This window comes from Elephas maximus, chromosome 3 (assembly GCF_024166365.1).
Source record: "Elephas maximus indicus isolate mEleMax1 chromosome 3, mEleMax1 primary haplotype, whole genome shotgun sequence".
Taxonomy (NCBI): domain Eukaryota; kingdom Metazoa; phylum Chordata; class Mammalia; order Proboscidea; family Elephantidae; genus Elephas; species Elephas maximus.
In genome coordinates this window covers 117,037,278-117,064,933 of record NC_064821.1, presented here as the reverse complement: position 1 = coordinate 117,064,933, position 27,656 = coordinate 117,037,278, and positions in this window count along the sequence as shown.

Sequence of the window (27,656 nt, the reverse complement as noted above, 5' to 3'; positions counted from 1 at the left end):
TTCTTTTAGCAGCCCATGGTGTACTCAACGTTCTCCGTCAATACCGTAATTCAAAGGCATCAGTTCTTCTTCAATCTTCCTTATTCATTGTCCAACTTTCACATGCATATGAGGTGACTGAAAATACCATATCTTGGGTCAGCACACCTTAGTTCTCAAAGCAACATCTTTGCTTTTGGGTAATTTAAAGAGGTCTTTTTTTTGCAGCAGCAGCAGATTTGCCCCATGCAATACGTCACTTGATTTCTTGACTGCTGTTTCCATGGGATTTGATTGTGGATCCAAGTACAATGAAATCCTTTAATGTTTTCTCTGTTTATCATGATGTTGCTTATTGGTCCAGTTGTGTGGATTTTTGTTTTCTTTATGTTGAGGTGCAACCCATACTGAAGGCTGTAGTCTTTGATCTTCATCAGTAAGTGCTTCAAGTCCTCTCCACTTTCAGCAAGCAAGGTTGTGTCATCTGCATATTGTAGGTTGTTGATAAGTCTTCCTCCAGTCCTGATGTCACATTTTTCTTCGTATAGTCCTGTTTCTAGGATTATTTGTTCAACATATAGATTGAATAAGTATGGTGAAAGGACACAACCCTGACACACACTTTCCCAACTTTAAGCTATGCAGTATCCCCTTGTTCTTGTCAAACAACTGCCTCTTGGTCTACGTACAGGTTTCTTATGAGCACAGTTAAGTGTTCAGAGGTTCCTGTTCTTTGCAATGCTGTCCATAATTTGTTATGATTCACAGAGTCAAATGCCTTTGCATAGCCAATAAAGCACAGGTAAACAACTTGCTGGTATTCTCTGCTTTCAGCCACAATCCATCTGACATCAGCAAAGGTATCTCTCAGTCCATGTCCTCTTCTGAATCCTGCTCGAATTTCTGGCAGTTCCCTGTTGATGTACTCCATTTCTTTCCTTTTTAGCATGCCTTTCCTCAATTTTCTTTAACTTCTTCTAGAACACCAATTCGATGTTTATTAAACCATCTGTGGCAAACAGACTTATAAGGTGGCTCTCAAGAACGCTGTTTCCTGGCGTTCATGCCCTTATGGAATCCCCTCCGCTTGGGTGTAGGCAGGATCTGTGAATTTCTTCTAAGCAATAGAATATGGCAAATGTGACAAGATGTGATTACATATTATCAATACTGGATTACATTATATAGTATTGTAGTGCCTATCTTGCTGCAGTTGAGTCTCCACCTGTCTTCATTTCTGGCTTTGAGAAAACAAGTAGCCACATTAAGTAACACCATGTGGCAAGGAAGCCTTGGAGCCTTCTAGAAACTAAGGCTGGCTGGTACTAACAGCGAGCAAGAAACTGAAACATTCAGTTCTCAATAAGCTTCACAATAAGAGAAATTTAACCACAAGGAACTTAATTCTGCCAACAACCTGAATGAGCTTGGAAGTATACCTACCACCACAGAGCCTCTGATAAGATCACAACTTTGACCAATACCGTAATTGCAGCCTGTGAGGCCCTAAGGAGAAGACCCAGTTAAGAGGTGCCAGGACTCCTGACCCACAGGAACTGGTGAGATAGTAAATGTGTATTGTTTTAAGCTGATAAGATAGTGTTAACATTGTTATAAGGAGCCCTGGCACTGCAAAGGTTAAGCTCTTGGCTGCTAACTGAAAGGCTGGTGGTCCAAACCTACCCTGTGGCTCCAGGGGAGAAAGAGTTTGTGATCTGATCCTGTAAAGATTACTGCCTAGGAAACTCTATGGAGCAGTTCTACTCTGTCACATGGGGTCACTGTGAGTGGAAATTGACTCAACAACAATATTGTTATATATTAATAAATAGCTAATAAAAATCTCACTCTCCCCTTTGTCTCTTAACAGATTTCTTGAATCTTTGTTTCATTGTGCTGCATTCTTCTTATTTAAATATATTATTAGCTCACAAATTCCCTCTTCCCCTGAGTCTAACTTGCACGGTTTAACTATGAGTTCTTAATTTTAATTGTTATATATATTGTATTTCTTTATATTCTATTTGGTTTCTTTGCCTAATCTGATTGGGAATTCTTTATAGTTTCTTGCTCACGTTGTAACCAAACACGAGTTCTTGTCCTGTCCTACTAGCCAATTGAAATAAGACAGACATACATCACCAATTGCAAGGGAAACAGAAAGTGGGAATTTATTGTTTGTGCAAACAAGGAGCAACGTGTGGCCTAACAGCCTAAAGATCACGAGCTCTCCACTCCAGGAGAGGTGGGAGCTGTTAAGTCCTCCAGTCCCCAGGGGACAAGAATTGGTGCCCAAAATCTGAAACCCTGAGCCCTCCCATTCCCAAATTTGGAGATCTGGGTGCTGAGTCATGTTGCAAAGGAAGTCCACATTGTGGGACTTCTCGCTTTTCAAAGGTGCTTGGGTGCTGCAGTGTGTCGGAGAATATCTTCCCCTTTGGTGGTACTCAGGTTCGGGACAGGTAAGGACACAGTTCTTCAGGTCCTATGCATGTACCAAGATGCTGGTTTGTGCATGTGCAGGGTTCTGGAGCCAAATTAGAGCCATGGTTAGAGACTGTGGCTTGGCGGGCTGCAAATGGAAAGGTGGGGGAGAACCACAGCAGAGCGGGAGAAGCCTCAGTGCTGGCTTCAACATCACAATTTTCATGCTTGACTTTCTTTTATTACACGCTTTTAAACATAATCATATTAAGTCCATGTCTAATAATTTCCTTATCTGAAGTCCTTTCCTGCCTGTTTTAGAGGCTTGCTGATTTTGCTGGTGTGACGTTTAAGATTGTGTGTCAGCATGGTTGGGCCATGATTCTTAAGTCTTTTGGCAGTTGTATAGTGTTGTGATCACTTCCCTGTTGAAATGTGATATGTGATCACCCCTATGATGGAATCTGCTGAGTGGTACCAGCAGGGGCGGGGCCTGTGGCTCCTTATCACTCCCTCAGCATTCATTTCTCTCCCTTCCACCACCTTACTTCCTTCCTGCTCACCTTTCAAAGGTCGTTGGCTTGTTCTGGATCTAACAGCTGTCTCTTGTCTGATCTCTGGTTCTTGGGACTTAAGCTAGCAGCTCACCTGTCCATCTTGGGATTGGTCTATCTTCATGGGCTGCAAGCAAGAGTCCTGCTCCCTGACCTGCCGATCTTGAGTTCACAAGCCCCTGCAGCTATGTAATCAGGACAAACCATGCAGTCTTGCCTGCCAACCTTGGGGATTCCTTTACCTTCACAGCCTGTGAGCAGAAGCCCTGCTTTCCAACCTGCTCATCTTGGGTTCACCTCCTTCTGCGGCTCTATGAATTGGGGAAGCCCTCTAACCTGATCCAAGGACTTGGGATATTCCAACCCCTACAATTGCGTGAGCTGTTTCCTTAATATAAATCTCCACGTATATATTTATACTCTTTACTAGTTTTGTTTCTCTAGAGAACCCTGTCTAAGAAAGCTGAGTTTTGTAGTTTTTTTTTTGTTTTTTTCTGCTTGTATGCTTACTTATTATTTAATTTGAAGTACTTGTTTTCCTTGGAATTTGCTTGTGAAAATTTTTGAGGGCTGAGATTAAAGTAGGTTCCTCCAGAAAGGATTCATATTTGCTTCTGCCAGCCTGTTGGGACACAGCAAGTTTATAATCATTTTACATTTTATTTTTGGCTTAAAAGTTTTCTGGAAGCTGAATGGTTAACGTGATTTTGTGCTACAGACCCACGTAGGGATAATTCTCATTCCAAATTCTCAGTGGCATATTTTCCCCTTCTCTGTTCATTGTCAAAGTTTGAGATACTTGATTACCCTTGCAGTTACCAGGGAGGTAGTTACTTCTATTTCATTGTACCTTGAAGGTCAAAACCTGAGGTAGTTGCTATTCTGTTTCATCATGGTATTGAGGGTGAAGACCTTTAGAATCCCAACTCTATGCAAATATAGTCTCCAGTTAGATTCCCCACCCTGAGCAGCCTGATTCTTCTCTTGTTCATTATGTCCTCTGAGGGCTTGTAAACAAAGTCTTAATTTACCCCATATTGCAAATGTTCTCAGAGTGAAAGCCAGCTATGGGGCTCAGTTTACTTCTCCACGTTTCTACCTTTATATGGTCACTGGTATGAGAATTACTTTATCAGCTCATCCATGCTCATTGGAAAATATTTTGTACCTTTGCCCATGATTTTTAGTTATTTTCAGTGGAATCCAAATATTTAGACCACCACAGTTACAAAAACAGAGCATTTCATGGCTATGAGCTCTGAGTGGACTTTTTTTTTTGTAAAAATATAGACAATACAACTTTTGCCAGTTAAATATTTTTCATGTGTACAATTCAGTGACACCAATTACCTCAATCATATTATGCAACAATCACCAATATCCATTGCCAAATCTTCCATTTCTGTGTGGACTTTTTAAATGAGTGCTTTTGTAAAACAAGGACATTTGGTAATTAAAAACAAAATTTCTTCAAATGCAGGTTTATCTTTAAAACAGCAAAGTCATTCTTCATATGACTATTTCTGTGTTACTACTACTTGGTAAGGAGCTCTGGTGGCATAATGGTTAAGAGCTCAGGCTGCTAATCAAAAACGTCAGAATTTGGAATCCACCATCCGATCCTTGGAACCCCATGGGGCAGCTCTACTCTGTCCTATAGGGTTGCTATGAGTTGGAACTGACTCGATGGCAAAGTTAAGCACATGCAGTTTTAAGTACAATTTTATGAAGGAAGTCCTCTAAGGAGCCAGAGGAAAGTAAGAGGAGGATGTTGTCTTAAAGAAAAAGAGTTGTATTCAGGACAATTAGCTTCTCAATATGTTTCAGAATAAAAGGAATCTTTGGCAAATAAATTTGGGAAATACTGCATACTATATTCTCCTCTTGTTTTTGTCAAGTCAGTTCCGATTCATGGAGATCTCATGTGTACATAGTAGAACTGCTCCATAGAATTTTCAAGGGAGTGACCTTTTGAAAGCAAGTCATCAGGCATGTTTTCCCAGACACCTCTGGGTGGGTTCAAACCACCAACCTTCTGTTTAGCAATCAAGTGCTTAACCATTTGGGCCACACAGGGAACCATATTCTCCTCTTAGAAAATCATAAAATGTGTTCACATAGTAAGGTTGCAAGAACTGAAATAAAGAAACCTATTTTGAAACTTATTTGAACCTGGAATTCTTTCTTTCTTCTACTAGGATACTAGGGCTCCATGTAGTGAAGCTTTCTTTAAGATGTTCTGGCATATTATATACCAAAGCTAGGAGAATTTTCAAAGCATAATATCTCCCACTGTCTTAGGTTGAGTCCTCTAGAGAAGTAAAACCACTGAAGCATATACATATATACAGAAAAAGAAAGAGAGAGAGAGATTTACATCAAGGAAATGGCTCACAAGGTTGTAGAAGCTGGAAAGTCCCAAGTCCATGGGTCAGCCTGGAGGTTTCTCCTGACTCTCATAGCTGCAGGGCTGATGAACTCAAGATTGGCTGGTAAGATGGCAGGCCACTAGCTGACAGGCTGTGGAGGCTGATGAATCCCAAGATTGGAAGGTAAGTTCCTAGCTCAAGTCCCAAGAACCAGAGGTCAGATGACAAGCCAAATACAGGATCCAGAGCAAGCAAAAGCCAGCAAGCTTTGCCAGAAAGTCTACATATATGCGGATGCAGACAACATCCCCAAGAAAACTCTCTTTCAACTGATTGGCTGCTCATAGCAGATTCCATCATGGAGGTTATGGAGGGGATTACATCATTACATAGCTGCCAGACTACAAATTAACTGCCAGACCACTGAGAACCATGACCCAGCCAAGTTGACATACAGCCTTAACCTCACACCCACATAGTACTTTTCTCACCCAAATTTTTGGTAGCAGATGAACCACAGAGAAATAAAGATAAAAGTTTTCTAGCAAGAATCAGAATAGTGATATTCTTAGTTTCCTCTTTCCTCCTTGAAATACCTTCTTCACTTAACTTCCAGGATAGTACACTCCCAGTTTTGCTTCTATCTTACTGACTGACTGGTATAGATTGAATTGTGCTCCCCCAAAATATAAGATGTAAATCCTAACCCCTGGACAGTCATAGAAGATTCCTAGACACATCCAAACACCTTGAGGGACAGAGTTACTGGAGTTGAAGGCTGGGGACCAAGGTCTTAGGGGACAGCTAGGTCAATTGGCAAAAGGTAGGTCATAAAGAAAATGTTCTACATCCTACTTTGGTGAGTAGCATCGGGGGTCTTAAAAGCTTGTGAGTGGCCATCTGAGAATACATATACTGGTCCCATCTCACCCAGAGCAAAGGAGAATGAAGAAAACCAAAGACACAAGGAAAATATTTGTCCATAGGACTAATGGGCAACATGAATCACAGCCTCCACCAGCCTGACCCCAGAACTAGATGGTGCCCAGCTACCACCACCAACGGCACTGACAGAGATCACAAATGAGGGTCCCAGACAGAGCATGAGAAGAATGTAGAACAAAATTCAAATTCACAAAAAAGATCAAACTTACTGGTCTGACAGAGACTATAGGAATCCCTGAGAGTATGGTCCCAGGATACTCTTCTAACTCAAAACTGAAGCCACTCCTGAAGTTCACCTTTCAGCCAAAGATTAGATAAGCCTATAAAACAAAAAATAACATACATGAGGAATGTGTTTCTTAGATCAGTCAAGTATAGGAAACCAAATGGAAAACACCTACCCAAAAGCAAAGATGAGAAGGCAGAAAGGGATAGGAAAACTGGACAAATGGAAATGGGGTGAAAGGGGAAAGTGCTGACACATTGAGAGGATTGCAACCAATGTCACAAAACAATCTGTGTATAAATTTTTTAGTGAGAAACTAATTTGCTCTGTAAACTGTCACTTAAAGCACAATTAAAAAAAAAAAAAAAAAAAACCTCCTAACCCCTATACCTGTGGAAAGGAGCCCTAGTGGTGCAGTAGTTAAGTGCTCAGCTGCTAACCAAAAAGTCAGTAGTTAGAACCCACCAGCCATCCTGAGAGAGACAGATGTGGCGACCTGCTTCCACAAAGGTTACAACCTTGGAAACCCTGCGAGGCAGTTCTACTCTGTCCTGTAGGGTTGTTAGGAGTCAGAATCTGTCCTAAGACATGTAACAACATACCTGTGGATGCAATCCCATTTGGGAATAAGGTCTCTTTGTTGTGTTAATAAGCCCATAACAATTTAGAGTGTGTTTTAAAGCAATCACTTTTGAGATATTAAGAAAAAAACAGGAGAAAGATAGCAGAGGAGCCAGATCAGTGCTGCAGCACACTCCCTCCAATGTTGCTGGTGGCGAAGGACTTACAGTGGTCTCCCCACACTAGAAGCTGTCACCACTGAGCCTCCTACTTCTGCTGCAGTCCCCCCAGGGCCAAGGAACCTACCCGAGACACCAGAAAAAAATTTTTTTTTTCATCCTGCTAAAGGCTGTGGGAGACACTCCTATTATGAAAACAATGGAGTGGGCTATAGAGGGAACCCGAACCATCCAAGGATTCATTGACTTCATCAAAAAGTTCCTTAAACTTGTGGCCTCAGAATAGTTGTTTACTTATGTGTATCAGTCCTTTGTCCCTACCCTAGACCAGGAAATTGAAACACTCTATGGGTGTTTTGGCAGTGATGGTAAAATGGTCCTACATTACTGCAAATCTCGGGCTTGGGGATGAACCACAAAGGAAAACAGCTTACTACTTAAAATTAATCTGCACAAAGAAAACAGCTCTGAAAAGCTTTGGTGCTTGTGGCAAGAGACTTTAAGGATAATACATCAGTGTGTAGCTACTGTGACCAATGTTTATGCATAAGAAAACATCCATAGAGTGGACTCTCAAAAATGTAACTTATATTAACATGCAAATTATTATAAAAGATTAGAGTATACCCACTGCTACTACAATCAATAATACAGATCTGCCTCCAAAGTATTGAAAAGGAGATTAAGACAATAAATATAAAGCTTCTTCATTACCAATTCTTAAAATGATGAAAATTGTTTACTTGTAGTATTAGCATTCTGTTGGTTTTTTCCACTGTAAAAGTTAATTTATTAAGCTTGCTTTTTTAACCTATTCAGGAAAGTTCAGCTTGTTTGGGGTATGGAATATGCCTTTCTAGTTTACTTTTACATCTACTATGTTATCTTCTTGTAAAACAAAGTAGCACATTCATCACTGGCTTTATAATTTACATAGACCAGAGGAAGGCAGCCCAGCCGGCAGAAAGGGTTAGGCAGCTTGGTTTAACTTCCTTGCCAGCGATAATGGGGGAAAAGCTATTCCTGCTAATTCTTAGTAAACAACTAGCCAGGAAAGCAGGCATTTTGACAAATTGGAAGACTGCCTTAGGGAATACGTCTAGTTTTAAATGAAGTACTTTATTGGGAAACGAAGAATTTTACAAACTCTGGACTAATGAATCTCAGAGCTCTTTTCAGCTCAGTCACATAATGACTCTTGAATTCCAGTGATATAATTGGTTTTACTCTATTTACTGGAGTAATCCTAGCAACATTTTTTTAGTTTTTCGTAATGCATTTTTCCACTTGAAAGCCCTCAAAAAATAATTGAAAAATAGCCTTAGATTTTCTGTGTATTTCATGCCATGACTAAAAGTCATAATATCATTTTAATGATGTTATGAGGTAATTGCTTAAAGTGAGACTGGATTTATTCCTTCATTCTGTATTACGTTTGTAATGAAGCATTAAAAAAAAAAAAAAAACATTCATCTAAATGACAGATTGGTTCATAAAATAAACAATATCACCCATGAGTACTGTGCTCCTTTAAAAAATCATCTATTTGAAACTACATAGCCAACATTTACCCTAAAGCAAAGATGGGAAGGTAAAGGAGGAGGGAGGGAAGCCAGATTAATGGAAATGAAACAACCAGAATAGAAATATTGAGAATGTTGACACATGGTGAAAAATGTAGCCAGTGTCACTGAGCAATATGGGCAGAAGCTGTTAAATGAGAACCTAATTTGCATGTAACCTTTCACCAAAAACACAATACAATATTATAATAAACCAAAAACAAATAAATAAACAGATTAGGCGCAAAGACAGCATACATAGGAAAAGATAGATACTATGGCACATGAAGATCACCAAGGAACATGCTGAGAAGAGATAAGAACCTTCCACCAGAGCCAACAGAGAGAAAAAGCCTTCCCCTAGAGACAGTGCCCAAAATTTGAGTCTCTATCCTAAACTGTAAGAAAACAAATTTCTGTTTACTAAAGCCACCCACTTGTGGTATTTCTGTTATAGCAGCACTAAGAAATTAAGGCACTGTTCCTTCCCAGACTCCTTTGCTGATTCCCTCTCATCTACCAAATGCCCTAGTGGTAGGTCAGTCCTTGCACATCTTCTCTATTTACACTCATGCCCCTGTCGATTTCATCCAGCCTTGTGACTTTAGGTAATATCTTTAGACTGAATACTCCCAAATGTATATCTCCAGCCTAGACTTCTCTCCCGAACCTCAGTCTCACATGCCCCACCGTCCACTTGACATCTCCATTTAAATGCCTAACAGGCATCTCAGATTTACCATGTCCAAAACTGAATTCCTGATCTCAAAACCTGCTCCTGCTGCAGTCTTCCCTGTCTCGTTAATACCCTTTTTTCCAGGATCCACAAACCTTGAAGTCATCATATTTGATTTCTTTTTGTTACAGTGCAAATTCAATTGACCAACAAATTCTATAAAACCTGCCTTAAAATACATCCAGAATATCACCAATTTTCTTCTCCTTTAGGGCTCCAACTCTGTTCCAGGACACCTTCAGCTCTTTTCTAGCTTAGTGCAAAAAAAGAAATTGACATCCAATTGATTCCAACTCATGGTGACCCCATGTGTGCTAGAGTAGAATTGCCCTTCACAGAGTTTTCAATTGCTGATTTTTTGGAAGATTACCAGGTCTCTCTTCCAGGAGCCTCTGGGTGGTCTCAATCTGCCAACCTTTCAGTTAGTAGCCAAGCACTTAACAATTTATGCTACCCAGGAACTTCAATAGCACCTATATTAAACACCAAGCTTCCATCCTTCCTTACCCACGATACTCAACTCTCATTGCAACAACACAGGTCTTTCTGTTAAAACAAAAGCCAGATCATGTCACCACCCAAATTCTTCATTGGCTTCCGATCTCCTTACAATTACTTATTAAGACCCTACATGATCTTTACCTTCCACTCCTCATTTCCTCTCTGACCCCACTTCCTTCAACTGCTCCCTTCGGTTATTCAGCTCCAACTACACTGATACACCTTGCACTTCCTCAAGGGCACCAGCCAGCTCCCCATTCAGAACTTTTGCACCTGCTGCTCCCTCTGCCTCAATTGTTCTCGCCCTTGGACATCTATCTGACTCACTCACTCACCTCCGTCAAGATGTTTCTCAAGTATTACCTCTCAGTAAAGACCTTCCCTAGACATCCTATCTAAAACTTAATCTCTTCCATCTGTACTCCCTATTTCCCTTCCCTGCTTGATTTTTCCCAAGGCATTTATTCACCATCAAACTTGCTATTTATTTTACTCATCTATTTTATTTTCTTCTTTCCTTGATTGGAAGATAAGCTCCACAAGGGTGGGGATTTTTGTCTGTTTAATTCACTATCATAGCCCCAGAGCCCAGAAAATTCCTGGGACATAAAAAATACTTAAAATACTTGTGATTATATAGTTTTCATCTTACAATAGAACATGTGACGGTAATGTATCATTATGAGCATTTTAAAAATCTGACTTTTTTTCTTGCTTTAAAAAACAACTGCACTACCTGCACACAGAAAGACTGTATAAGTAAGTGCAGGCTGAACTCTTGAAATAGGAATTCCTACTTTTTCATGTTCTCAGGTAAGTACTCCGTGGAAGCCTTGTGATTTTGTTTTGTTTAATGAAAAATATCTAGAGAATATTTTCTGCTGCTAGTCAGCTGGAACAGAGAACTCTAGATCTGGGATCCTAAAATATTTCTTACAGTGCTCAAGAGGTTTTGCTCATTTTAATTTGCCTCAATTTTTAGATCATAATTATTTTCCTAATATATGTGAAATTCAACAGTGGGGCAGCAATATACAAGAAGAAAGAAGATTCTCCCTTTGAAGGGGGGATGATCACTTTTGATCCTGCCCCAATTGTTCAAATTCAGAATGGAGATATACAGGGAAGCTCTAGTTGTTGAGTAATCAGTAGAGCTGCTTAGCGACCCTATAGGACAGAGTAGAACTGCTCCATAGGGCTTCCAAGAAGCGCTTAGTGGATTCAGACTGTATCCTTTGGTTTCGCACAGTAGCACTTGACCACTATGCCACCAGAGTCTCCTTACTCAAGCAGATAAGTGAAACACCTTTTCTATTTAGTCCGCTGGATAATACAAAATAATAATATTTTAAGATTGAGGATAATTTTCCTAAGCATGGCTTTTTTGCTTAAAATTTCCTTCTGTAGAGGCCTAGCAAGCAAGGTAATTGTCTTTAAACCCAGATTATCCATAGGTAAAATTGTGTTTTAGTCATTTCCTAATCCAGGCATTTAAATTACCTATAATTATTAAGTCAACCAAAGAATATGCAGGTGAAACGTTTCAAAAGGCCAACAAAGAAAAAAAGAAATTAGTATGGATTTCTTGTCTACTTTGTACCAGTCACTACACTGGGCAGTTTCGTGAGTGTGTGTGTGTGTGTGATATTACTTATAATAGTCCCATTAAGTAGGCAATATTATTTCTGCAGGTGAGATAATTTGTCCAAGGTATCCTAGCTAGTATATGACTAAAAGAAAATAATAGCAAGGTCGATCTAATCCCAAAATTTGTGACCTTTCTTGCTATGATGTTTTCACATAAGATTTATGAGGGGAAACTCTAGAATGGCAAATAGGTATAAGACTGACTCCATCAATGGCCTCAGACTAAATCTTTGATTTCACTTCCCATGAACTCTGAAGAATCGATAGGGATACATGAACTGAGGAGAGTTGTGTCCTCCCTCAGCCCAGCGCTCAACTGCCAGCTTCCCAGAAACCTAAGGAAATGAATCATGTGGAATTTAGAAGCGAAAACTTCAGCTTCAGGTTACAGTGCCTTCTCAGACAGCAGACAGAGTGGTCTTTTTTAAATGTAAGTTTGACTCTATAGCTCCTCTGCTTGAAAACTCCAGTGGCTCCCCAGGGAGAAGCAGCAGCCCTTACAATGTGTTAAAAGGGCCCATGTGACCTGTTACCTCTCCAATCCAATCTCCTACCATTCTTCCCCTTTCTCATGCTTCTGTAGCCAGACTGCTCCCATCAGAAATGCTCCCGCCTTGCACTTGTTTCTTTCCACTTGTTCCTCTATCTGGAATGCTCTTCCCACAAGTAATCACATTGCTCTCTCCATTACTTTCTTCAGGTCTTTACTCAAATATTACATTCTTGGGAGTACTTCCTTGGCCATTCTACCTAAAACTGCAATAGCCCCCAAGCCTCCAGCACTTCCTACCCTCCTTCATTTGTTTATTTTTCTTTTAGCATTTACCGCTACATAATATCCTATGTATTTTATATATCTATCTGGGTTGTGATCTTCCTCTCCCATTAAGAACTTGAAATTAACAAAGACAGGCATTTTGTGTGTTTTAACTTCTATATGTGTAATGCTTATACCAGTACTTGCCTATACAATATTTTTCAATAAATACTTTAGTGAATCAATAAATTTGATACTACATTTTCATGATTTTGAGTAGAACAATAATAAATCTGCTTCTAGTCAGCCTGTCCAATTATACACGTTCTGATAGCACCTAATGAATTTTCACCAGAAAATATAACATGATGGGCATTAAATGGTTTTTGCCTCCTAGGCTATAAGAACCTAAAGCCTTTATAATATTATAATGAAGATTCTGCATTTTCACCCTACCAGGAAGAACTACATTATGCATGATGTTATTCATATTTAATTTTTTATAATTTGCTTCCTGAACCTTGAGATTTTAATCTCTGGGCCAAGACTTCCTGATGTAAGAATTTTCCAGATGTTCTTAAATAAAATCCAATTTGACAAGGTGACAACAGATATGTGAATATTAAACTCTTGAATTGCTATCATTATCAGAGTGTGAACTATCTGGAATGGTTAGAAATATGTTAAAGAATGGCACTGTCTTAGTCATCTAGTGCTGCTATAACAGAAATACCACAAGTGGATGGCTTTAACAAAGAGAGTTTATTCTCTCACACTCCATTAGGCTAGAAGTCCAAATTCAGGGTGCTGGCTCCAGGGGAAGGCTTTCTCTCTCTATTGGCTCTGGAAGAAAGTCCTTGTCATCGGTCTTCCCTTGGTCTGGGAGCATCTCAGCACAGGAACCTCAGGTCAAAAGGATGCACTCTGCTCCCAGCACTGCTTCTTGGTGGTATGATATCCCCATGTCTCTCTGCTTGTTTTTCTCTTTTATATCTCAAAAGAAATTGGCATAAGACACTACCTAATCTTGTAGACCTCATCAATATAACTGCTGCTAATTCATCTTATTACCTCATAGTGATAAGATTTACAACACACAGGAAAATCACGTAAAATGGTGGACAATCACATAAAATGGTGGACAATCACACAATACTGAGAATCATGGCCCAGCTAAGTTGACAGATATTTTTTGGAGACACAATGCAATCCGTGACAGGCAATAACCATATACCCACATTCTTAGACTTTTATGCTATTCTCTCTTCTGTTTTTTCTAATAACAGATGTATATTTAATTTCAACTAAAGAGTTTTTAAATCACAAAGATTAAAGTGGAATGATTTGCTTTGATTTCAATTTGATTTTAAAGGATGAGAAAAGAACAATACTGTGTTACTTGTTCCTCCCCACCACATCTCAGAAATTAAAACTCAGAATACAGGGAGAAGCACAACTCCTATTTAGCCCCCAATTCAACAGGCATGATACTAGACATGAACAAAAACATTCTAAGTCTTTGGAAGAAAGAGTGTATAAATGACTATCCTCATCAACAAAAATGCCGTCTCTGAGGGAAATGAAAATGAAGGAAAAATTACAAATGAAAAGCTCTATGGCAACAAATACTTGTCCTAATGAAGAACTTTCATCTGTTTCTATCTCTTTCTACAATCAGTCCCTACCATTCACAGTATCAGCTACACCATAACACCTAATTTCAGCTTCAGATTTTGAGGCAATTTTCATGCTTATTTACTCCTGATTTTCGGTTGTTGTTAGGTGCCGTCAGGTTGGTTCTTACTCATAGCAACCTTATGTACAACAGAATGAAACACTGCCCAGTGCTGCACCATCCTCACAATCATTGCTATATTTGAGTCCACTGTTGCAGCCACTATGTCAATCCATCTCATCGAGGGTCTTCATCTTTTTTGCTGATGCTCTGCTTTACCAGCCATGATGCCCTTCTTCAGGGATTGGTCCCTGCTGATAACAAGTCCCAAGTAAGTGAGACAAAGTCTATTCATCGGCACTCCTGAGGAGCATTCCGTCTGTACCTCTTCCTAGACAGATTTGTTTGTTCTTCTAGAAGTCCATGGTGTACCCAATATTCTTTGCCAGCACCATAATCCAAATGCATCTATTCTTCTTTGGTCTTCCTTATTCATTGTCTTGCTTTTGCATGCATATGAGGCAACTGAAAATACCATGGCTTGGGTCAGGCATACTTTAGTCCTCAAAGTGACATCTTTGCTTCTGAATAATTTAAAGAGGTCTTTTGAAGCAGATTCGTCCAATGCAATATGTTGTTTGATTCCTTGACTGCTACTTTCATGGATGTTGATTGTTGATCCAAGTAAAATGAAATCCTTAACAACTTCTATATTTTCTTCATTTATCATGCTGTTGCTTATTGGTTCAGTTATGAGGGTTTTTGTTTTCTTTATGTTGAGGTGTAATCCGTACAAAAGGCTGTAGTCTTTGATCTTCATCATAAGTGCTTCAAGTCCTCTTCACTTTCAGTAAGCAAGGTTGTGTCATCTGTGTATCACAGGTTGTCTATGAGTCTTCCTCCAATCCTGATGCTGTGTTCTTCTTCATATAGACCAGCTTTTCAAATTATTCTCTCAGTATACAGATTGAGTAAGTATGGTGAAATATACAACCCTGGCACATACTTTTCCTGATTTTAAGCCACGCAATATCCCCTAGTTCTATTTGGACAACTGCTGCTTGGTCTATGCACGGGTTCTTAATGAGCACAATTAAGTATTCTGGAATTCCCATTCTTCACAATGTTACCCATAATTTGCTGTGATCCACACAGCTGAATGCCTTTACATAGCCAATGAAACACAGTCAAACACCTTTCTGTAATTCTCTGCTTTCAGCCAAGTTCCATCTGACATCAGCAATGATGTCCCTCATTCCACGTCTTCTTCTGAATGTGGCTTGAATTTCTGGTAGATACACTATATTTTTTCCCACACAACCCAAACCATTGTTTATACAGGCTGCATGTATCTAACTCTGGGCCTTCATTTTCCTAAAAAAAAGATCTAAAACTAGAGTCATTATTTTCTTTCTAAAATCTACTCATTTTCATTTTTACAAAAGTAATTTTATTTTGCCATATTTACAGTCACATAGCATTTGTAGGTGGCATAGTGGTTAAGTGCTACTGCTGCTAACCAAGAAGTCAGCAGTTCAAATCTGCCAGGTACTCCTTGGAAACTCTATCGGGCAGTTCTACTCTGTCCTATAGGGTTGCTGTGAGTTGGAATTGACTCGACGGCAGTGGGCAGTGGGTAAGCATTTGTAGAAGGAGCCCTAGTGGCACAATGGTTAAGCTCTCAGCTGCTAAGTGAAACGTTGGGGGTTCAAATCCATCAGCTATTCATCAGGTGAAAAGACTTGGCAATCTGCCTCTAAGGATTATAGCCTAGGAAACCCAATGGGGCAGTTCTACTCTATCATATAGGGTTGCTGTGGTTTGGACTAGACTCAATGGCACACAATAACAATGAGTATTTATAGAGTCTTAACATTAATTTATCACTTTAAAATAGATACGACATTGGGTGTGAGGGTATTATAAAAGGTAGAGAATTCATTACCAGTCTTACGAGTGTTTTCATATTCATGGGTGATGGCCATATAGTATAATGTAAGTAAGTAACTGGGTTTCAACCAGCATAAGAGGATAGAATAAACTTAAATAGATGACAGAGAAACCCAATCCTTATGAAAAAATATTCCCTCAAGAACATAAAGCACTAGCAGAGGTTTATGGACCAATCAATAGAAAATTTGCAGACAGAAAAGCAGTGCCTTGGGCAATTAAGCCTTTATTCACTTTAGGGAATGCAGCTCAGTGAAGTCAGACCAATAGTTGCAACAATGCCCTGAATATTTACCTCCTCGTCCTTGACTCTAATGATTCATGTGGTTTTGTTCCATTATCTGTATACATGGCAAACTTACTTTTGTAAGTGAAATTCCATGAAAAGATGCATTGAGTACCATTTAAAATTAGTGGCATTTTTCTCATCTTGCCCTAAATGTAGATCAATTTAGTACTGATTATACTCAACTGGTTAGATTTTTATGCTATGTACTTACATGGTTATTTGAAGCTCTATGAGAATTGCTATTAATAATTATGATCAAGTTACAAAGCTAGCACTCTGATGTTCTCTTATATGAATTCTTTAGGGTAGACAAATTCTTAAAGCATCTTGTCCATTTGCACATTTTTGAAATCCTTAAGAAAACATAGACGCCAATGATTCATGGGAAAAAAATGATTGCATTGCCCAGTTACTTCATTTGAGGATTACAAAGTGATTTTTCTAAATCTTACATCTAACCTTAAAATGGTAATGGCAATGTAATAAGATGAGCTATCGCTGATCGCGTCAGCGTCACGCTGGGTGCTTTGTTTACACTCTCTTTAATGTCAGTGATGGTTTTGCAAGGTATATAGGATTTACAGCTTATTTTATGAGTGGAAAATTTGAGGCTTAGAGAAATTAAGTAACTTGCCCTTGGTGACACAGCTAAAAAATGGCAAAGCAGGAATAATGAGCCCAGTTCTCTGAGTATCCTCCCCATTGGACTATGGTATAATTTTGTAAAACGAATCTCAATTGATACCTGTTGCTGTTGAGTCGATTCCAACTTATGGTCATCAAACCTCATCTTCAATTTCTACCCAAGTGAATTCCTAGCTCTTCTGGAATTTCAAAGTACAGTCAGTATTTAATTGTCCAGCAGCATCCCCTTACCCCCAATTACCTCCTAATGTAATCTGGTATGATTTTTAAATTAAATAGATTTTCCTTTAATTTTTTTCAAGAAATTCAAAAAATCTCAATAGGAAATTGAATGACTGAAACTGTTGATTTAAAGAAATTCGTATTTTAAAAAAGTCTTTTTCACTGTAGAACCTGTCGTTTAGACTAAATATATATTCTGATTTTTTAGTAAAACAATTTACTTACCCCTCAATATTTCCTTGCCTGCCACAGATAAGAACATATTTTTTTAATTTTATCTAATCAATGCAATAAAAATTTTTCTATTTCTGCTATGCTTTGCAATTATGCTATTGGTGAAGAATATTGAAAATATCATGGGCTGCCAGAAGACAAACAAACCTGTCTTGGAAGGAGTACAGCCAGAAAGCTCCTTAGAAGGAAGGATGGCAAGACATGGTCTTATGTACTTTGGATATATCAGGAGGGACCATGCCCTGAAGAAGTACATTATGCTTGGTAAGGTAGAGGGTCGGAGAAAAAGAGAAAGATCCTCAACAAAATGGACTGACACAATGGCTGCAATAATGGGCTCAAGCATATCAACAATTGTGAGAATGGCCCAGGACCAGCCAGGGCTTCATTCTGTTGTATATCGGGGCACTCTGAGTTGGAACCAACTAGACAGCACCTAGCAACAACAATGAAAACATGCTTTAAAAACAGAAGGTATTCATAAGTAATTCTTGGCAACATAAATAAATATTGTATTTCCACCATGATTATGTCAGTTTGTCATACTGTGGTGGCTTTCATGCTGTGACCTTGGGTATTTCCTATCTGAATTTGGAGACCATCTCAAGAATAGATTTGATGCATTGAATACGAATGACCAAAGAACAGAGAAGTTGTGGGATGATATCAAGGACTTCATACATGAAGAAAGGAAAAGTCATTAAATAGAAAGAAAAGACCAAAATGGATGTCAGAAGAGACTCTGAAACTTGCCCTTGAACATCAAGAGCTGAAGAGACTTCAAAGGACAGCTCCAGAAAATAAAGTATTAAAGTGAATACTTGGATACTTGGAAGCACTCATTTGTCTATGCCAAGAAATTTGGAAAACAACAACCTGGCCAACTAACAGGAAGAAATCCATATTTGTACCCATTCCAAAGAAAAGTGTGATCCAACACAATGCAGAAATTATTGAACAATATTATTAATATCACACACAAATAAAGTTTTGTTGAAGATAATGCAAAAACTATTGAGGCAGAAATTCAAGCTGAATTCCGAAGAGGACATGGAACCAGGGATATCACTGATAATGTCAGATGGATCTTGGCTGAAAGCAGGGAATACCAGAAAGATATGTACCTTATTGATTATGCAAAGGCCTTCGACCATGTGGATCATAACAAATTATGGATAACATTGTGAAAAATGGGAATTCTAGAACTTTTAATTGTCCTCGTGAGGAACTTGTACGTAGCCCAAGAGGCATTTGTTCAAACAGAACAAAGGGATACTGTATGGTTTAAAATCAGGTAAGGTGTGTGTCAGGGTTGTATACTTTCACCATACTTATTCAATCTGTATGCTGAGCAAATAATCTGAGAAGCTGGACTATATGAAGAACAACATGGCATCAGGATTGGTGAGAGGCTCATTAACAACCTGCGATATGCAAATGACACAACCTTGCTTGCTGAAAGTTAAGAGGACTTGAAGCACTTATGATGAAGATCAAAGACTACAGTCTTCAATACGGATTACACCTTAACATAAAGAAAACAAATATCCTCACAACTGGGCCAAGCAATATCATGATAAATGGAGAAAAGATTGAAGTTGTCTCTGCAACAGCCAAGAAATCAAAGGATGCGTTGCCCTGCGCAAATCTGCTTCAAAAGAGCTCTTTAAAGTGTTAAAAAGCAAAGATGTCACCTTAAAGAGTAAGGTGCACCTGACCCAAGCCATCATAGTTTCAATCACCTCACATGCTACAAAACCTAGACAATGAATAAGGAAGACCGAAGAAGAATCAATGCCTTTGAATTATGGTGTTGGTGAAGAATATTGAATATTCCATAGACTGCCAGAAGAATGAAGAAGTCTGTCTTGGAAGAAGTACAGCCAGAGGGCTCCTTGGAAGTGAGGATGGGAGACATCGTCTCATGTACTTTGTAGTATTTATCATATTTTAACTTTTCAGGCTGTACATTATAATATGCTTTCTTCTATGACTTCATAGTATGTTTTGATGTTTCTCCTCAAAGCTAAAACCCTTTTGATTGGACTAGGTGCTTCTCCTCTTTACAGAGTCTTCAACAAGAAAAATTTTATTATCATTTTCAGAGTTTGTGGAGTGCCTGAAATGAGCTCTAGAAAATTCAGCCTGTTGAGGGTTTACAATAGAAGGCAACATGACTCATTTTTGTTTGGTGTGTGTATCACTGAAATGCATTATCAGGATCATTTATCTCAGCCTCACAACTATCTGGAACAGAGCTGAGTACTAAAAGTAAAAAAAGTAAAAACAAAATAAACCTTGGAGTAACCTTAACCAAAACAAACCTGAACCTTAGAGTATGGTCAGTCTCTTTTGGGAAGCCAAAATCGATGCTGCAAGCCCATGGCCCTGGGTCTCTGTTCTTTAGAAACAGAACCTTTGACATTAAAGCCAATTTCATTTAATAAGTAAATATAATTCTAACTAGCTTGCCTCACCCTTCTCACCATCTCAATCTCCTCTCCCTCAATGTATTCATTTGTATCTGCAGTGCCATGGCCTAAATTCAGGTTTTCATTCTGTTTCTTCTGGACTTCGGTAACTATCTCCTCAGTATCTCCAGTCTCATCTCCTCTCTAAGGTAACCTTCACCAAAACCACCCTGCTATAAATAGAATCATATCACTCTCCAACTTAAAAACTTTAAGAGATCCCAATTACCAAAGCCTAGACAGAGGGAAGCTGACCTCTGGCTTTGCGCAGAGGTTTAATGTGATGTGTGACTTCTGAATGTCTGCTGTTCTTGAGCCTTTGAAAAGGTGAAGAATCTACAGGTTTAGGAAAAGTTCTTCTTCCTCGGCCTTGCATAATCTAGCCTCAAAGACTGAATGTTTTTATCGGTTCCAAAGCATAAGCTTCTATTAAGTATAAATTCATGAATTTTTTCCAGTCTTCAAAATCCAGTAACTGTCATTGCTTGAATAGAAGAAATCTTACATTATTTTGAAAATCATATTCCAACATCTGATACTGGTACCTTGTTGAATATTCTTAAGCTTTTGTTCAGAGATTTTTGGAAATATTTTAAACATTCCATTACAAAAATTTTAATATAGACAACTTTCAAAACAACAGCATATAATATTTAAAAGCTCAGAAACAATTTGAGTCAAGGTTTAAGCAAATAAAAGCACTTGGTAATATGATTTTTAAAAATCATTCTAAGAGTGTAATATCATTCCCTCTATTCTTTTTATTATTTATTTTTTAAGCATATAGATGCAAGGAAGATAGGTTGAAACCAGAAAGCCATATTCTCCTTTATTCTATAATATGTTATTTGTTTGATTTTGTCATAATTTGTCATAATTCTAAGACACAGACTTTTATATTAACTATTTTTCATGAGCTGAAATAGGTGAAGAAAGAAGATATATGACAGCTCCATCTTCTTGCAGGTCACATATAGGGCAGTTGAAGGGTACACAGTGGTCTGTAGATAAATTTACACTTTATCTTTGACAAAGGGATTACCAGACCAAAAACCAAACCAGTTGCCATCGAGTCAGTTCCAACTCATAGCAACCCCATGTCTGTCAGAGTAGAATTGTGCTTAATAGGGTTTTCAGCAACCAACTTTTCAGAGGTAGATCACCAAGCCTTTCTTCTGAGGTGCCTCGGGGTGGACTTCAACCTCCAACCTTTCAGTTAGTAGCAAAGTGTGTTAACCGTTTGCACCACCCAGCGACTTAGCAGTGACTTAATTGTACCGAAATTCTGCTTAAGAATAAGGTGTGGCAGCAGGCAAGGCATCCAAGAGCTGACGCCTGTAATTTACCTTCCCTTGGAGTTTTCTCTCTGATTTTCTCAGTCTTCCACTCCGGCCTCAGATGAACCTTGTACCATACTTGAAGTATAATCATAACTTAATGCAATATAACAACCATATCTGTCATAGAAAAGGCATTATACACACAAAATCATAGGTGAGTTGTTTCCTCGCAGATGGGAGCATCTGGTCTTGTTCATCAAGATGCTCTCAGCTATAGGTGTCAGAATAGCAGACTAAATGTGGTTCAACTATAAACTCGTTGCCATCGAGTAGATTCTGACTCATAGTGACCCTTTAGGGCAAAGTAGAACTACCCCATAGGGTTTCCAAGGAGCGACTGGTAGATTTGAACTGCTGACCTTTTTGTTAGCAGCCGAGCTCTTAACCAGTGTGCCACCAGGGCTCTTGGTTCAACTATAAGAGGTTTCTGATATCACATAAAAGAAGTCTAGAAGTAGAAAACTTCAAGGTGAGTTCAGTTATCGGAGTCACAAGCTCATTCAGATTCTCTCTCTCTTTCCCTCCCCACCTTCCTCCCTCTATTCTCCTCCCACCTGGCTGAGGGACAAGTCTCAAGGCCATCTAAAAACAACCTTACAAGAGGCTGCTGAAGCTCAGAGAATAAGCTGCTTACCCTAGAAAACTTGCTCCACGGGCATTGAGATCTGAGTAAGTGGGTCCTGTGGGGAAGGGGAGAAATGAGTTTTTCTTTCATAAGTGTATTGGATTCACAGTCAGCTCTCAGTCATCTGGGAACCAATTGCACAGTTTGAGGAGTCAAGATCAGCTCTGCTTCCCACCGGCATCCTACATTTTGGTCTCTCTCCTTAACAGAAGGGAAGCAAATAAAATCATGCTACTCTAATCAGTCACCTTTGTAGTTGATTAATAGATTTCATAAGCCTTCCCTAAGGCAGAAGTTTGATTTATAGGCTTTGAGGATGTCTATGGATTCTGAATCATAGCTCTTTTTGAGAACAAGTGCAATGTTTTTATTTTAATTTGACAATGTTATGTCACTGAACCATTCTTTTTTTTTTTTTTTCAATTTTCCAATCATTCTTTTTCAAAGCCCTCACTTGAATTTATCACATAATAAAGTTAGTGAGGTAAATGAAGAAGTAAGGAAAGAAATGGGCACATATGTGTAATCACCCTAAATGATATAAAAAAAAAAAAAAAGACAAGTTGAGTATGGTGGGCTTAATAATGACCCCCAAAGATATTCATGCCTAGAAGAGATGGGAAATAACCCTAAAGCCTTTTCACTCCATGCTGGAGCCTGTGAATGTTACTTTATATAGTAAAGGGGAAATAAAGATGTGATTAAGTTAAGGTTCTTGACATGGGAGATTATCCTGGATTATCACAAGTGTCCTTACAAAAGGGAGGCAGAGAAAGATCTGACTATAGAAGAGGGAAATGTGATGTGATGATGGACACAGAGATTGGAGTGATATGCTTTGAAGATGGAGAAAGATGCCACAAGCCAAAGGAATATAGGCAACCACTAGAAGGTGAAAAAGGAAAGGAAATGGATTTTCCCCTTAGAATCTCCAGAAGGAACATGCCCTACCGACATCTTGACTTTAGCTCAGTAAAACTGATTTCAGACTTCTGGCCTCCAGAACAATATGAGAATAAATTTGTGTTATTTTAAGCCACCAAGTTTGTGGTAATTTGTTACAGCCATTATAGAAAACTAATACCTTAACTGTTACTGTGCATTAATTTTTAAAGAGTAATTTCCAAGGAAGCACAGAGTTTGGTAGAAAATGAAATAAACTTGAAGACAAATGAAGTGATTTTTAATATCAGATACTCCAACTATTAGCTGTGAGCTTAAAGATCATTCACTAGCCTAAGGGGAAAATTATTAAACCCCTCCAAACCTCTTCACTCATCCTTGAGAGGAATAATTACTCTTTTATGGGATTATTATGATATTATGAGGTTATCGGAAACCCTGGTGGCAGAGTGGCTAAGTGCTACAGCTGCTAACCAAAGGGTCAGCAATTCAAATCCGCTGGGTGCTCCTTGGAAACTCTATGGGGGCAGTTCCACTCTGTCCTATAGGGTCGTTATGAGTCGGAATCAACTCGACAGCACTGGGTTTGGTTTGGTTTTTGATGAGGTTATTGAGAAAAGATACAAAAAATATAAAACAAGGTAAAGATATGATGTTATTAACATTACTAGTTACAAAGAGGCAAAAAGATATATTGCAAGGGGCATAAGTATTGAAATCAGGCAACTCTGAATTTAAATTCTACCTTGATCGCTAGCTATATCTATGACTTTGAGAACCTTAAGCTCTCTATCAACTTCTCTTTTTATAAAATGTGATTAACAAAATTTAGCCCATGAGGGTATATGAGGAGTAAATAAAACATTAATGTGAAAAAAATGTATTGTGCTAGGTGGGAACAAAAGTGAATGTTCCTAACATAGGTTTTTCTTCCGTCCTCTCCCTTCCTGCCCTCCTCAGCTTTCACTGCATTATGGGCCCTGTGGCTTCCAACGATCCTGCTGCCTCTCCAAATGGACCTGAGGAGAAGATGGAATGAGAAGTTGGCGAGGTCTAAAGGTTTATGATTAAATGTCTTCACTGAAAACACCATGCTCTAGAAAAATTCTGGAAAAACCCACTATTTTAACATAAGATTCTATTTCATGAAATGATTCCCATATCCTGGCTGATGGCTCACACTAGCAAAGATTTGCTTATCTGGTTTCAGCAAATTCTATTAAAAAAAAAATGCTGTAGACAGATGGATTCCCAAGACTCTGTGCATGCTGGAGCCAGCCAATTTGGCAATTACATTGTAATTTTCATTCCATATTTGTACATTCTACTATAACTAAATGTCCTGTAGTACATTCTACTATAACTAAACGTGTCCACCAAGATTAAGGTGAATTACAAAGAAGAAGAGAAATGGAAAGAACACTGGCTCTGGGGTCATTCAGGAACTGGTTTGGATTCAAGTTCAGTCACTTAACAAACTGTGTGACCTTGAGTAAGGTTCTGGTGCTTAACTTCCCCTTTTAAAAAAGAAGATGGTAATAGTGCCAGTGTTCCAAATGGTTGCAAGGATTAGGGATAATGACTGTAAAATACTTGGCACGTAAAAAATAAATGTAAATATACTATTGTCATTATAAGGAGTTTTCTGGGGTCTAGATAAGACTTTAAGAGGTAGGCTTGAGTACAAGGGATATCAGAAAGTCTCAGTGAGTTATAGAGCAAAGAACGGAAAGTTGAACTCAGCAGGCAGAGCCAAGCAGGTGAAAACGAAAACAAGTTAACATGTGTGCTGAACAATGTGCTGAGAGATGTTTATCTAATTTAAAACCAAAATTAGTGAAGCATTCATGAGCCTCTCTCAAACCTGTTACAGTACAAAGCCCCTAATATCTAAAGATGTGAAAGAAAACTTTAGTTATCAGCCAAGCGTTACAACCACTGCACCACCGGGGCTCCTGTCAGCAGCCTAGCAGAACTTAATCATATGGCCAAATCAAATCTCAAAGAGGCAGAAAATGTGGTACTTAAGCTGGGCATATTGCTTCTCCAAATAGTATTAAAGTATAATAACTAAAGAAAAAGGGATACAGAGACATTTGGTAGCAGTCCCAGAAAAAGATGGGAAATAACCCTAAAACCTTTTCCCTCCATGCTTTAGTGATGTACTAGTTTTAAAATATGTCCAAAAACTCTTTGACACCCCTTCCTTTAAAAGGTGGGCCCTAATTTCCCTCTCCATGAGTAGGGGCAGTATTTGGTGACTCTAATGAATAGAATGTGGAAGCAGCGGCAGTGTTAGACTTCCGAGACTAGATCATAAAAGGCATTGTGGTTTTTTCTCTCTCTCCCTCTTGTTCTCTCACCATGTGTTTTGGGAAAGCCAACATCTGTGTCATGAGGACACATAAGCAACCTATAGAGAGACTCGCTATAGAGATGCCCCTTGCCAACAACTATATGAGAGACCCTCTTTGAAAAAGATCCTCCAGTGAAGCCTACAAATGTCTGAAAACACTGCTAACAAGCTGACTGCAGTCTCAAGAGGGACACTGAGCCAGAACCACCTAACTAAGCTACTCCCAGATTCCTGATCCACAGAGAGTTAGAGATAATAAATGTTGGTTGTTTTAAGTCACTAAACTTTTGGAGTAATTATGCAGCAAGATATAACCAATACAAATGGCTTAACTATCTAGAAACCAAAAGAGATCCCGGCATGCTTAGCCCATTTTTCTAGTCATTAAATATTTATTGATCACCTACCGTGGACCAGGCACTGTTCTAGATATTGGAAATAATTCTGGTGGACGGACAATAAAGAAACAACAGCATACATAAATAAATAATAGGATACCATGAGGAAAAATAAATGCATGTGGCATCAGCAGGAGGTCTTAAATGCAGACATTAGAATCCATCCTTGTAGTTTCAGCACGAAGGGATTTATTAAGAATTCCTAAGAAAACTCATAGAACAACAGCCCCAGAACTATATCACAAAACTGGCATGAGAGGGAACAGCTGCTGCTGTTGCTGCTGCTGACCTTCGCACCGTGCTGCTTTTGCCACAGTCAGAAAAGCTGCCCTTGCTCCTGCCAACCCAGAAGCCCATGGCCCTGCTGCTACTTGCATTAGCAAAATGAATGCCCCCGCCCAGCCTGGCTGTCACACAACTGCCTTCTAATTCAAAGCCTTCCATCTAAATGGTAGTATCTGCAATCCAGTGGCAAGAGAGGCTGAGACTCTAGATTTTTTTTTCTCTCCTTAATTCAAAAAATTAAAAAAAATTGGAGTCTATGTTTGTATTCACAATATGAGAACATATGAAAATGACGAAAGGGTGTGCAAAAGACTTGGGGCAGTCATGAATGACAGCTATCTACTACACAGCTATCCTCCACAGAGGGTGGAGAGTATGTAGAGGGACAGTGATGGTTCACTGGTAGTATTCTCACCTTCCATGCAGGAGACCCAGTTTCAATTTTCAGCCAATTCACCTTAACACAGCCACCACCCATCCGTCGTGGAGTCTTGCATGTTGCTAAACAAGTTTCAGTGGAGCTTCCAGACTAAATTGGACTAGGAAGAAAGGCCTGGTGATCTCCTCCCAAAAACCAGTCAGTGAAAACCCTATGGATCACAATGGTCCAACCCCACTGTCCATAGTGTCGGCACGAGCTGACTCAACATCAGCTAACAACAATATTTTATGTAGACTGGTCGAGGAAGCCTTCCCTGAGAAGATGATATTTGTACAGAGAACTGGTGGAAATAAAGAAGCAAGTGCAAAGGCCTTGAGGAAAGAGCACATTTGGCATGTTTGAGGTGTGGCAATAGGCCAGTCTGCCTGGAACAGAGTGAATGTGAGCCAGGAGGCCAGAGAAAGGAAATGAAGCCAGAGAGCTAGTGAGGAGACAGATCATCTAGGGCCTTATTGACCATAATCCAAAAACCAAAACTGTTGCTGCCGAGTTGATTCTGACTCATGGTGACCCCATGAGTTATAGATTAGAACTGCTCCATAGGGTTTCTTGGCTGTAATTTATATGGAAGCAGATCACCAGACCTATCTTCCACAGCACGACTGGGTGGGTATAGCCAACCTTTTGATTAGTAGTTGAGCACAAACCATTTGTTTCACCCATGAAACCATTAGCTATAATAAGGGAGCATTTACAATCAGTTTTCAGCGCTTCTACTTGTTTAAGTGAAGGTTATTAAGTTGTAAGTTGGGGGCAGGTGAAAGTAATTATTACTTGAATTAAGTTCAGCATTGGTGGCTTTCAAGACCTTTGCCCTTTGCCATCTCTCTCCCCATACCCACCTCTGCCCTGAAGTAAGTATAGTTATATATTTTCTACCTTAATTTCATCCACAGTTTTTTTTCTTTCAAGGTCTGTTTTTTGTTTGTTTGTTTTAATTTGATGCATCAGAAGCCCTTGCTTGAGACTGAACACCACAGATCTAGTTACAGAAGATGCCAACGTATCTCCAGGGAAAGAATTCATCCTAAGGAAAAGGAGTCAAGGCACATTATTTTGATTCACAGAGAAGTAGACAAGGTGGGAGAGAAGCAATGATTTAGATACCACCATGTCTGGCACACAGATTCTCCTTAGATCTAACTACCCAGGATTAATACTTGCACCCTAAGGCAAACAACTTCCATAAAAATGGATGAAAAACTCAAAACCCTCACTGGTACCAGATGGCAGCTCACTGGTGTCAGAAACTTAGGCAGTGGTGAGCAAAGGCACACATTACTGCTGAAGAGATCGGAGTGTTATAGGAATAAAACATTGCCAGTAGCCAGGAACAGGGTTCATTTTTAGCAAACCATGCTAGGGTTGCCTCTTTTGGCAT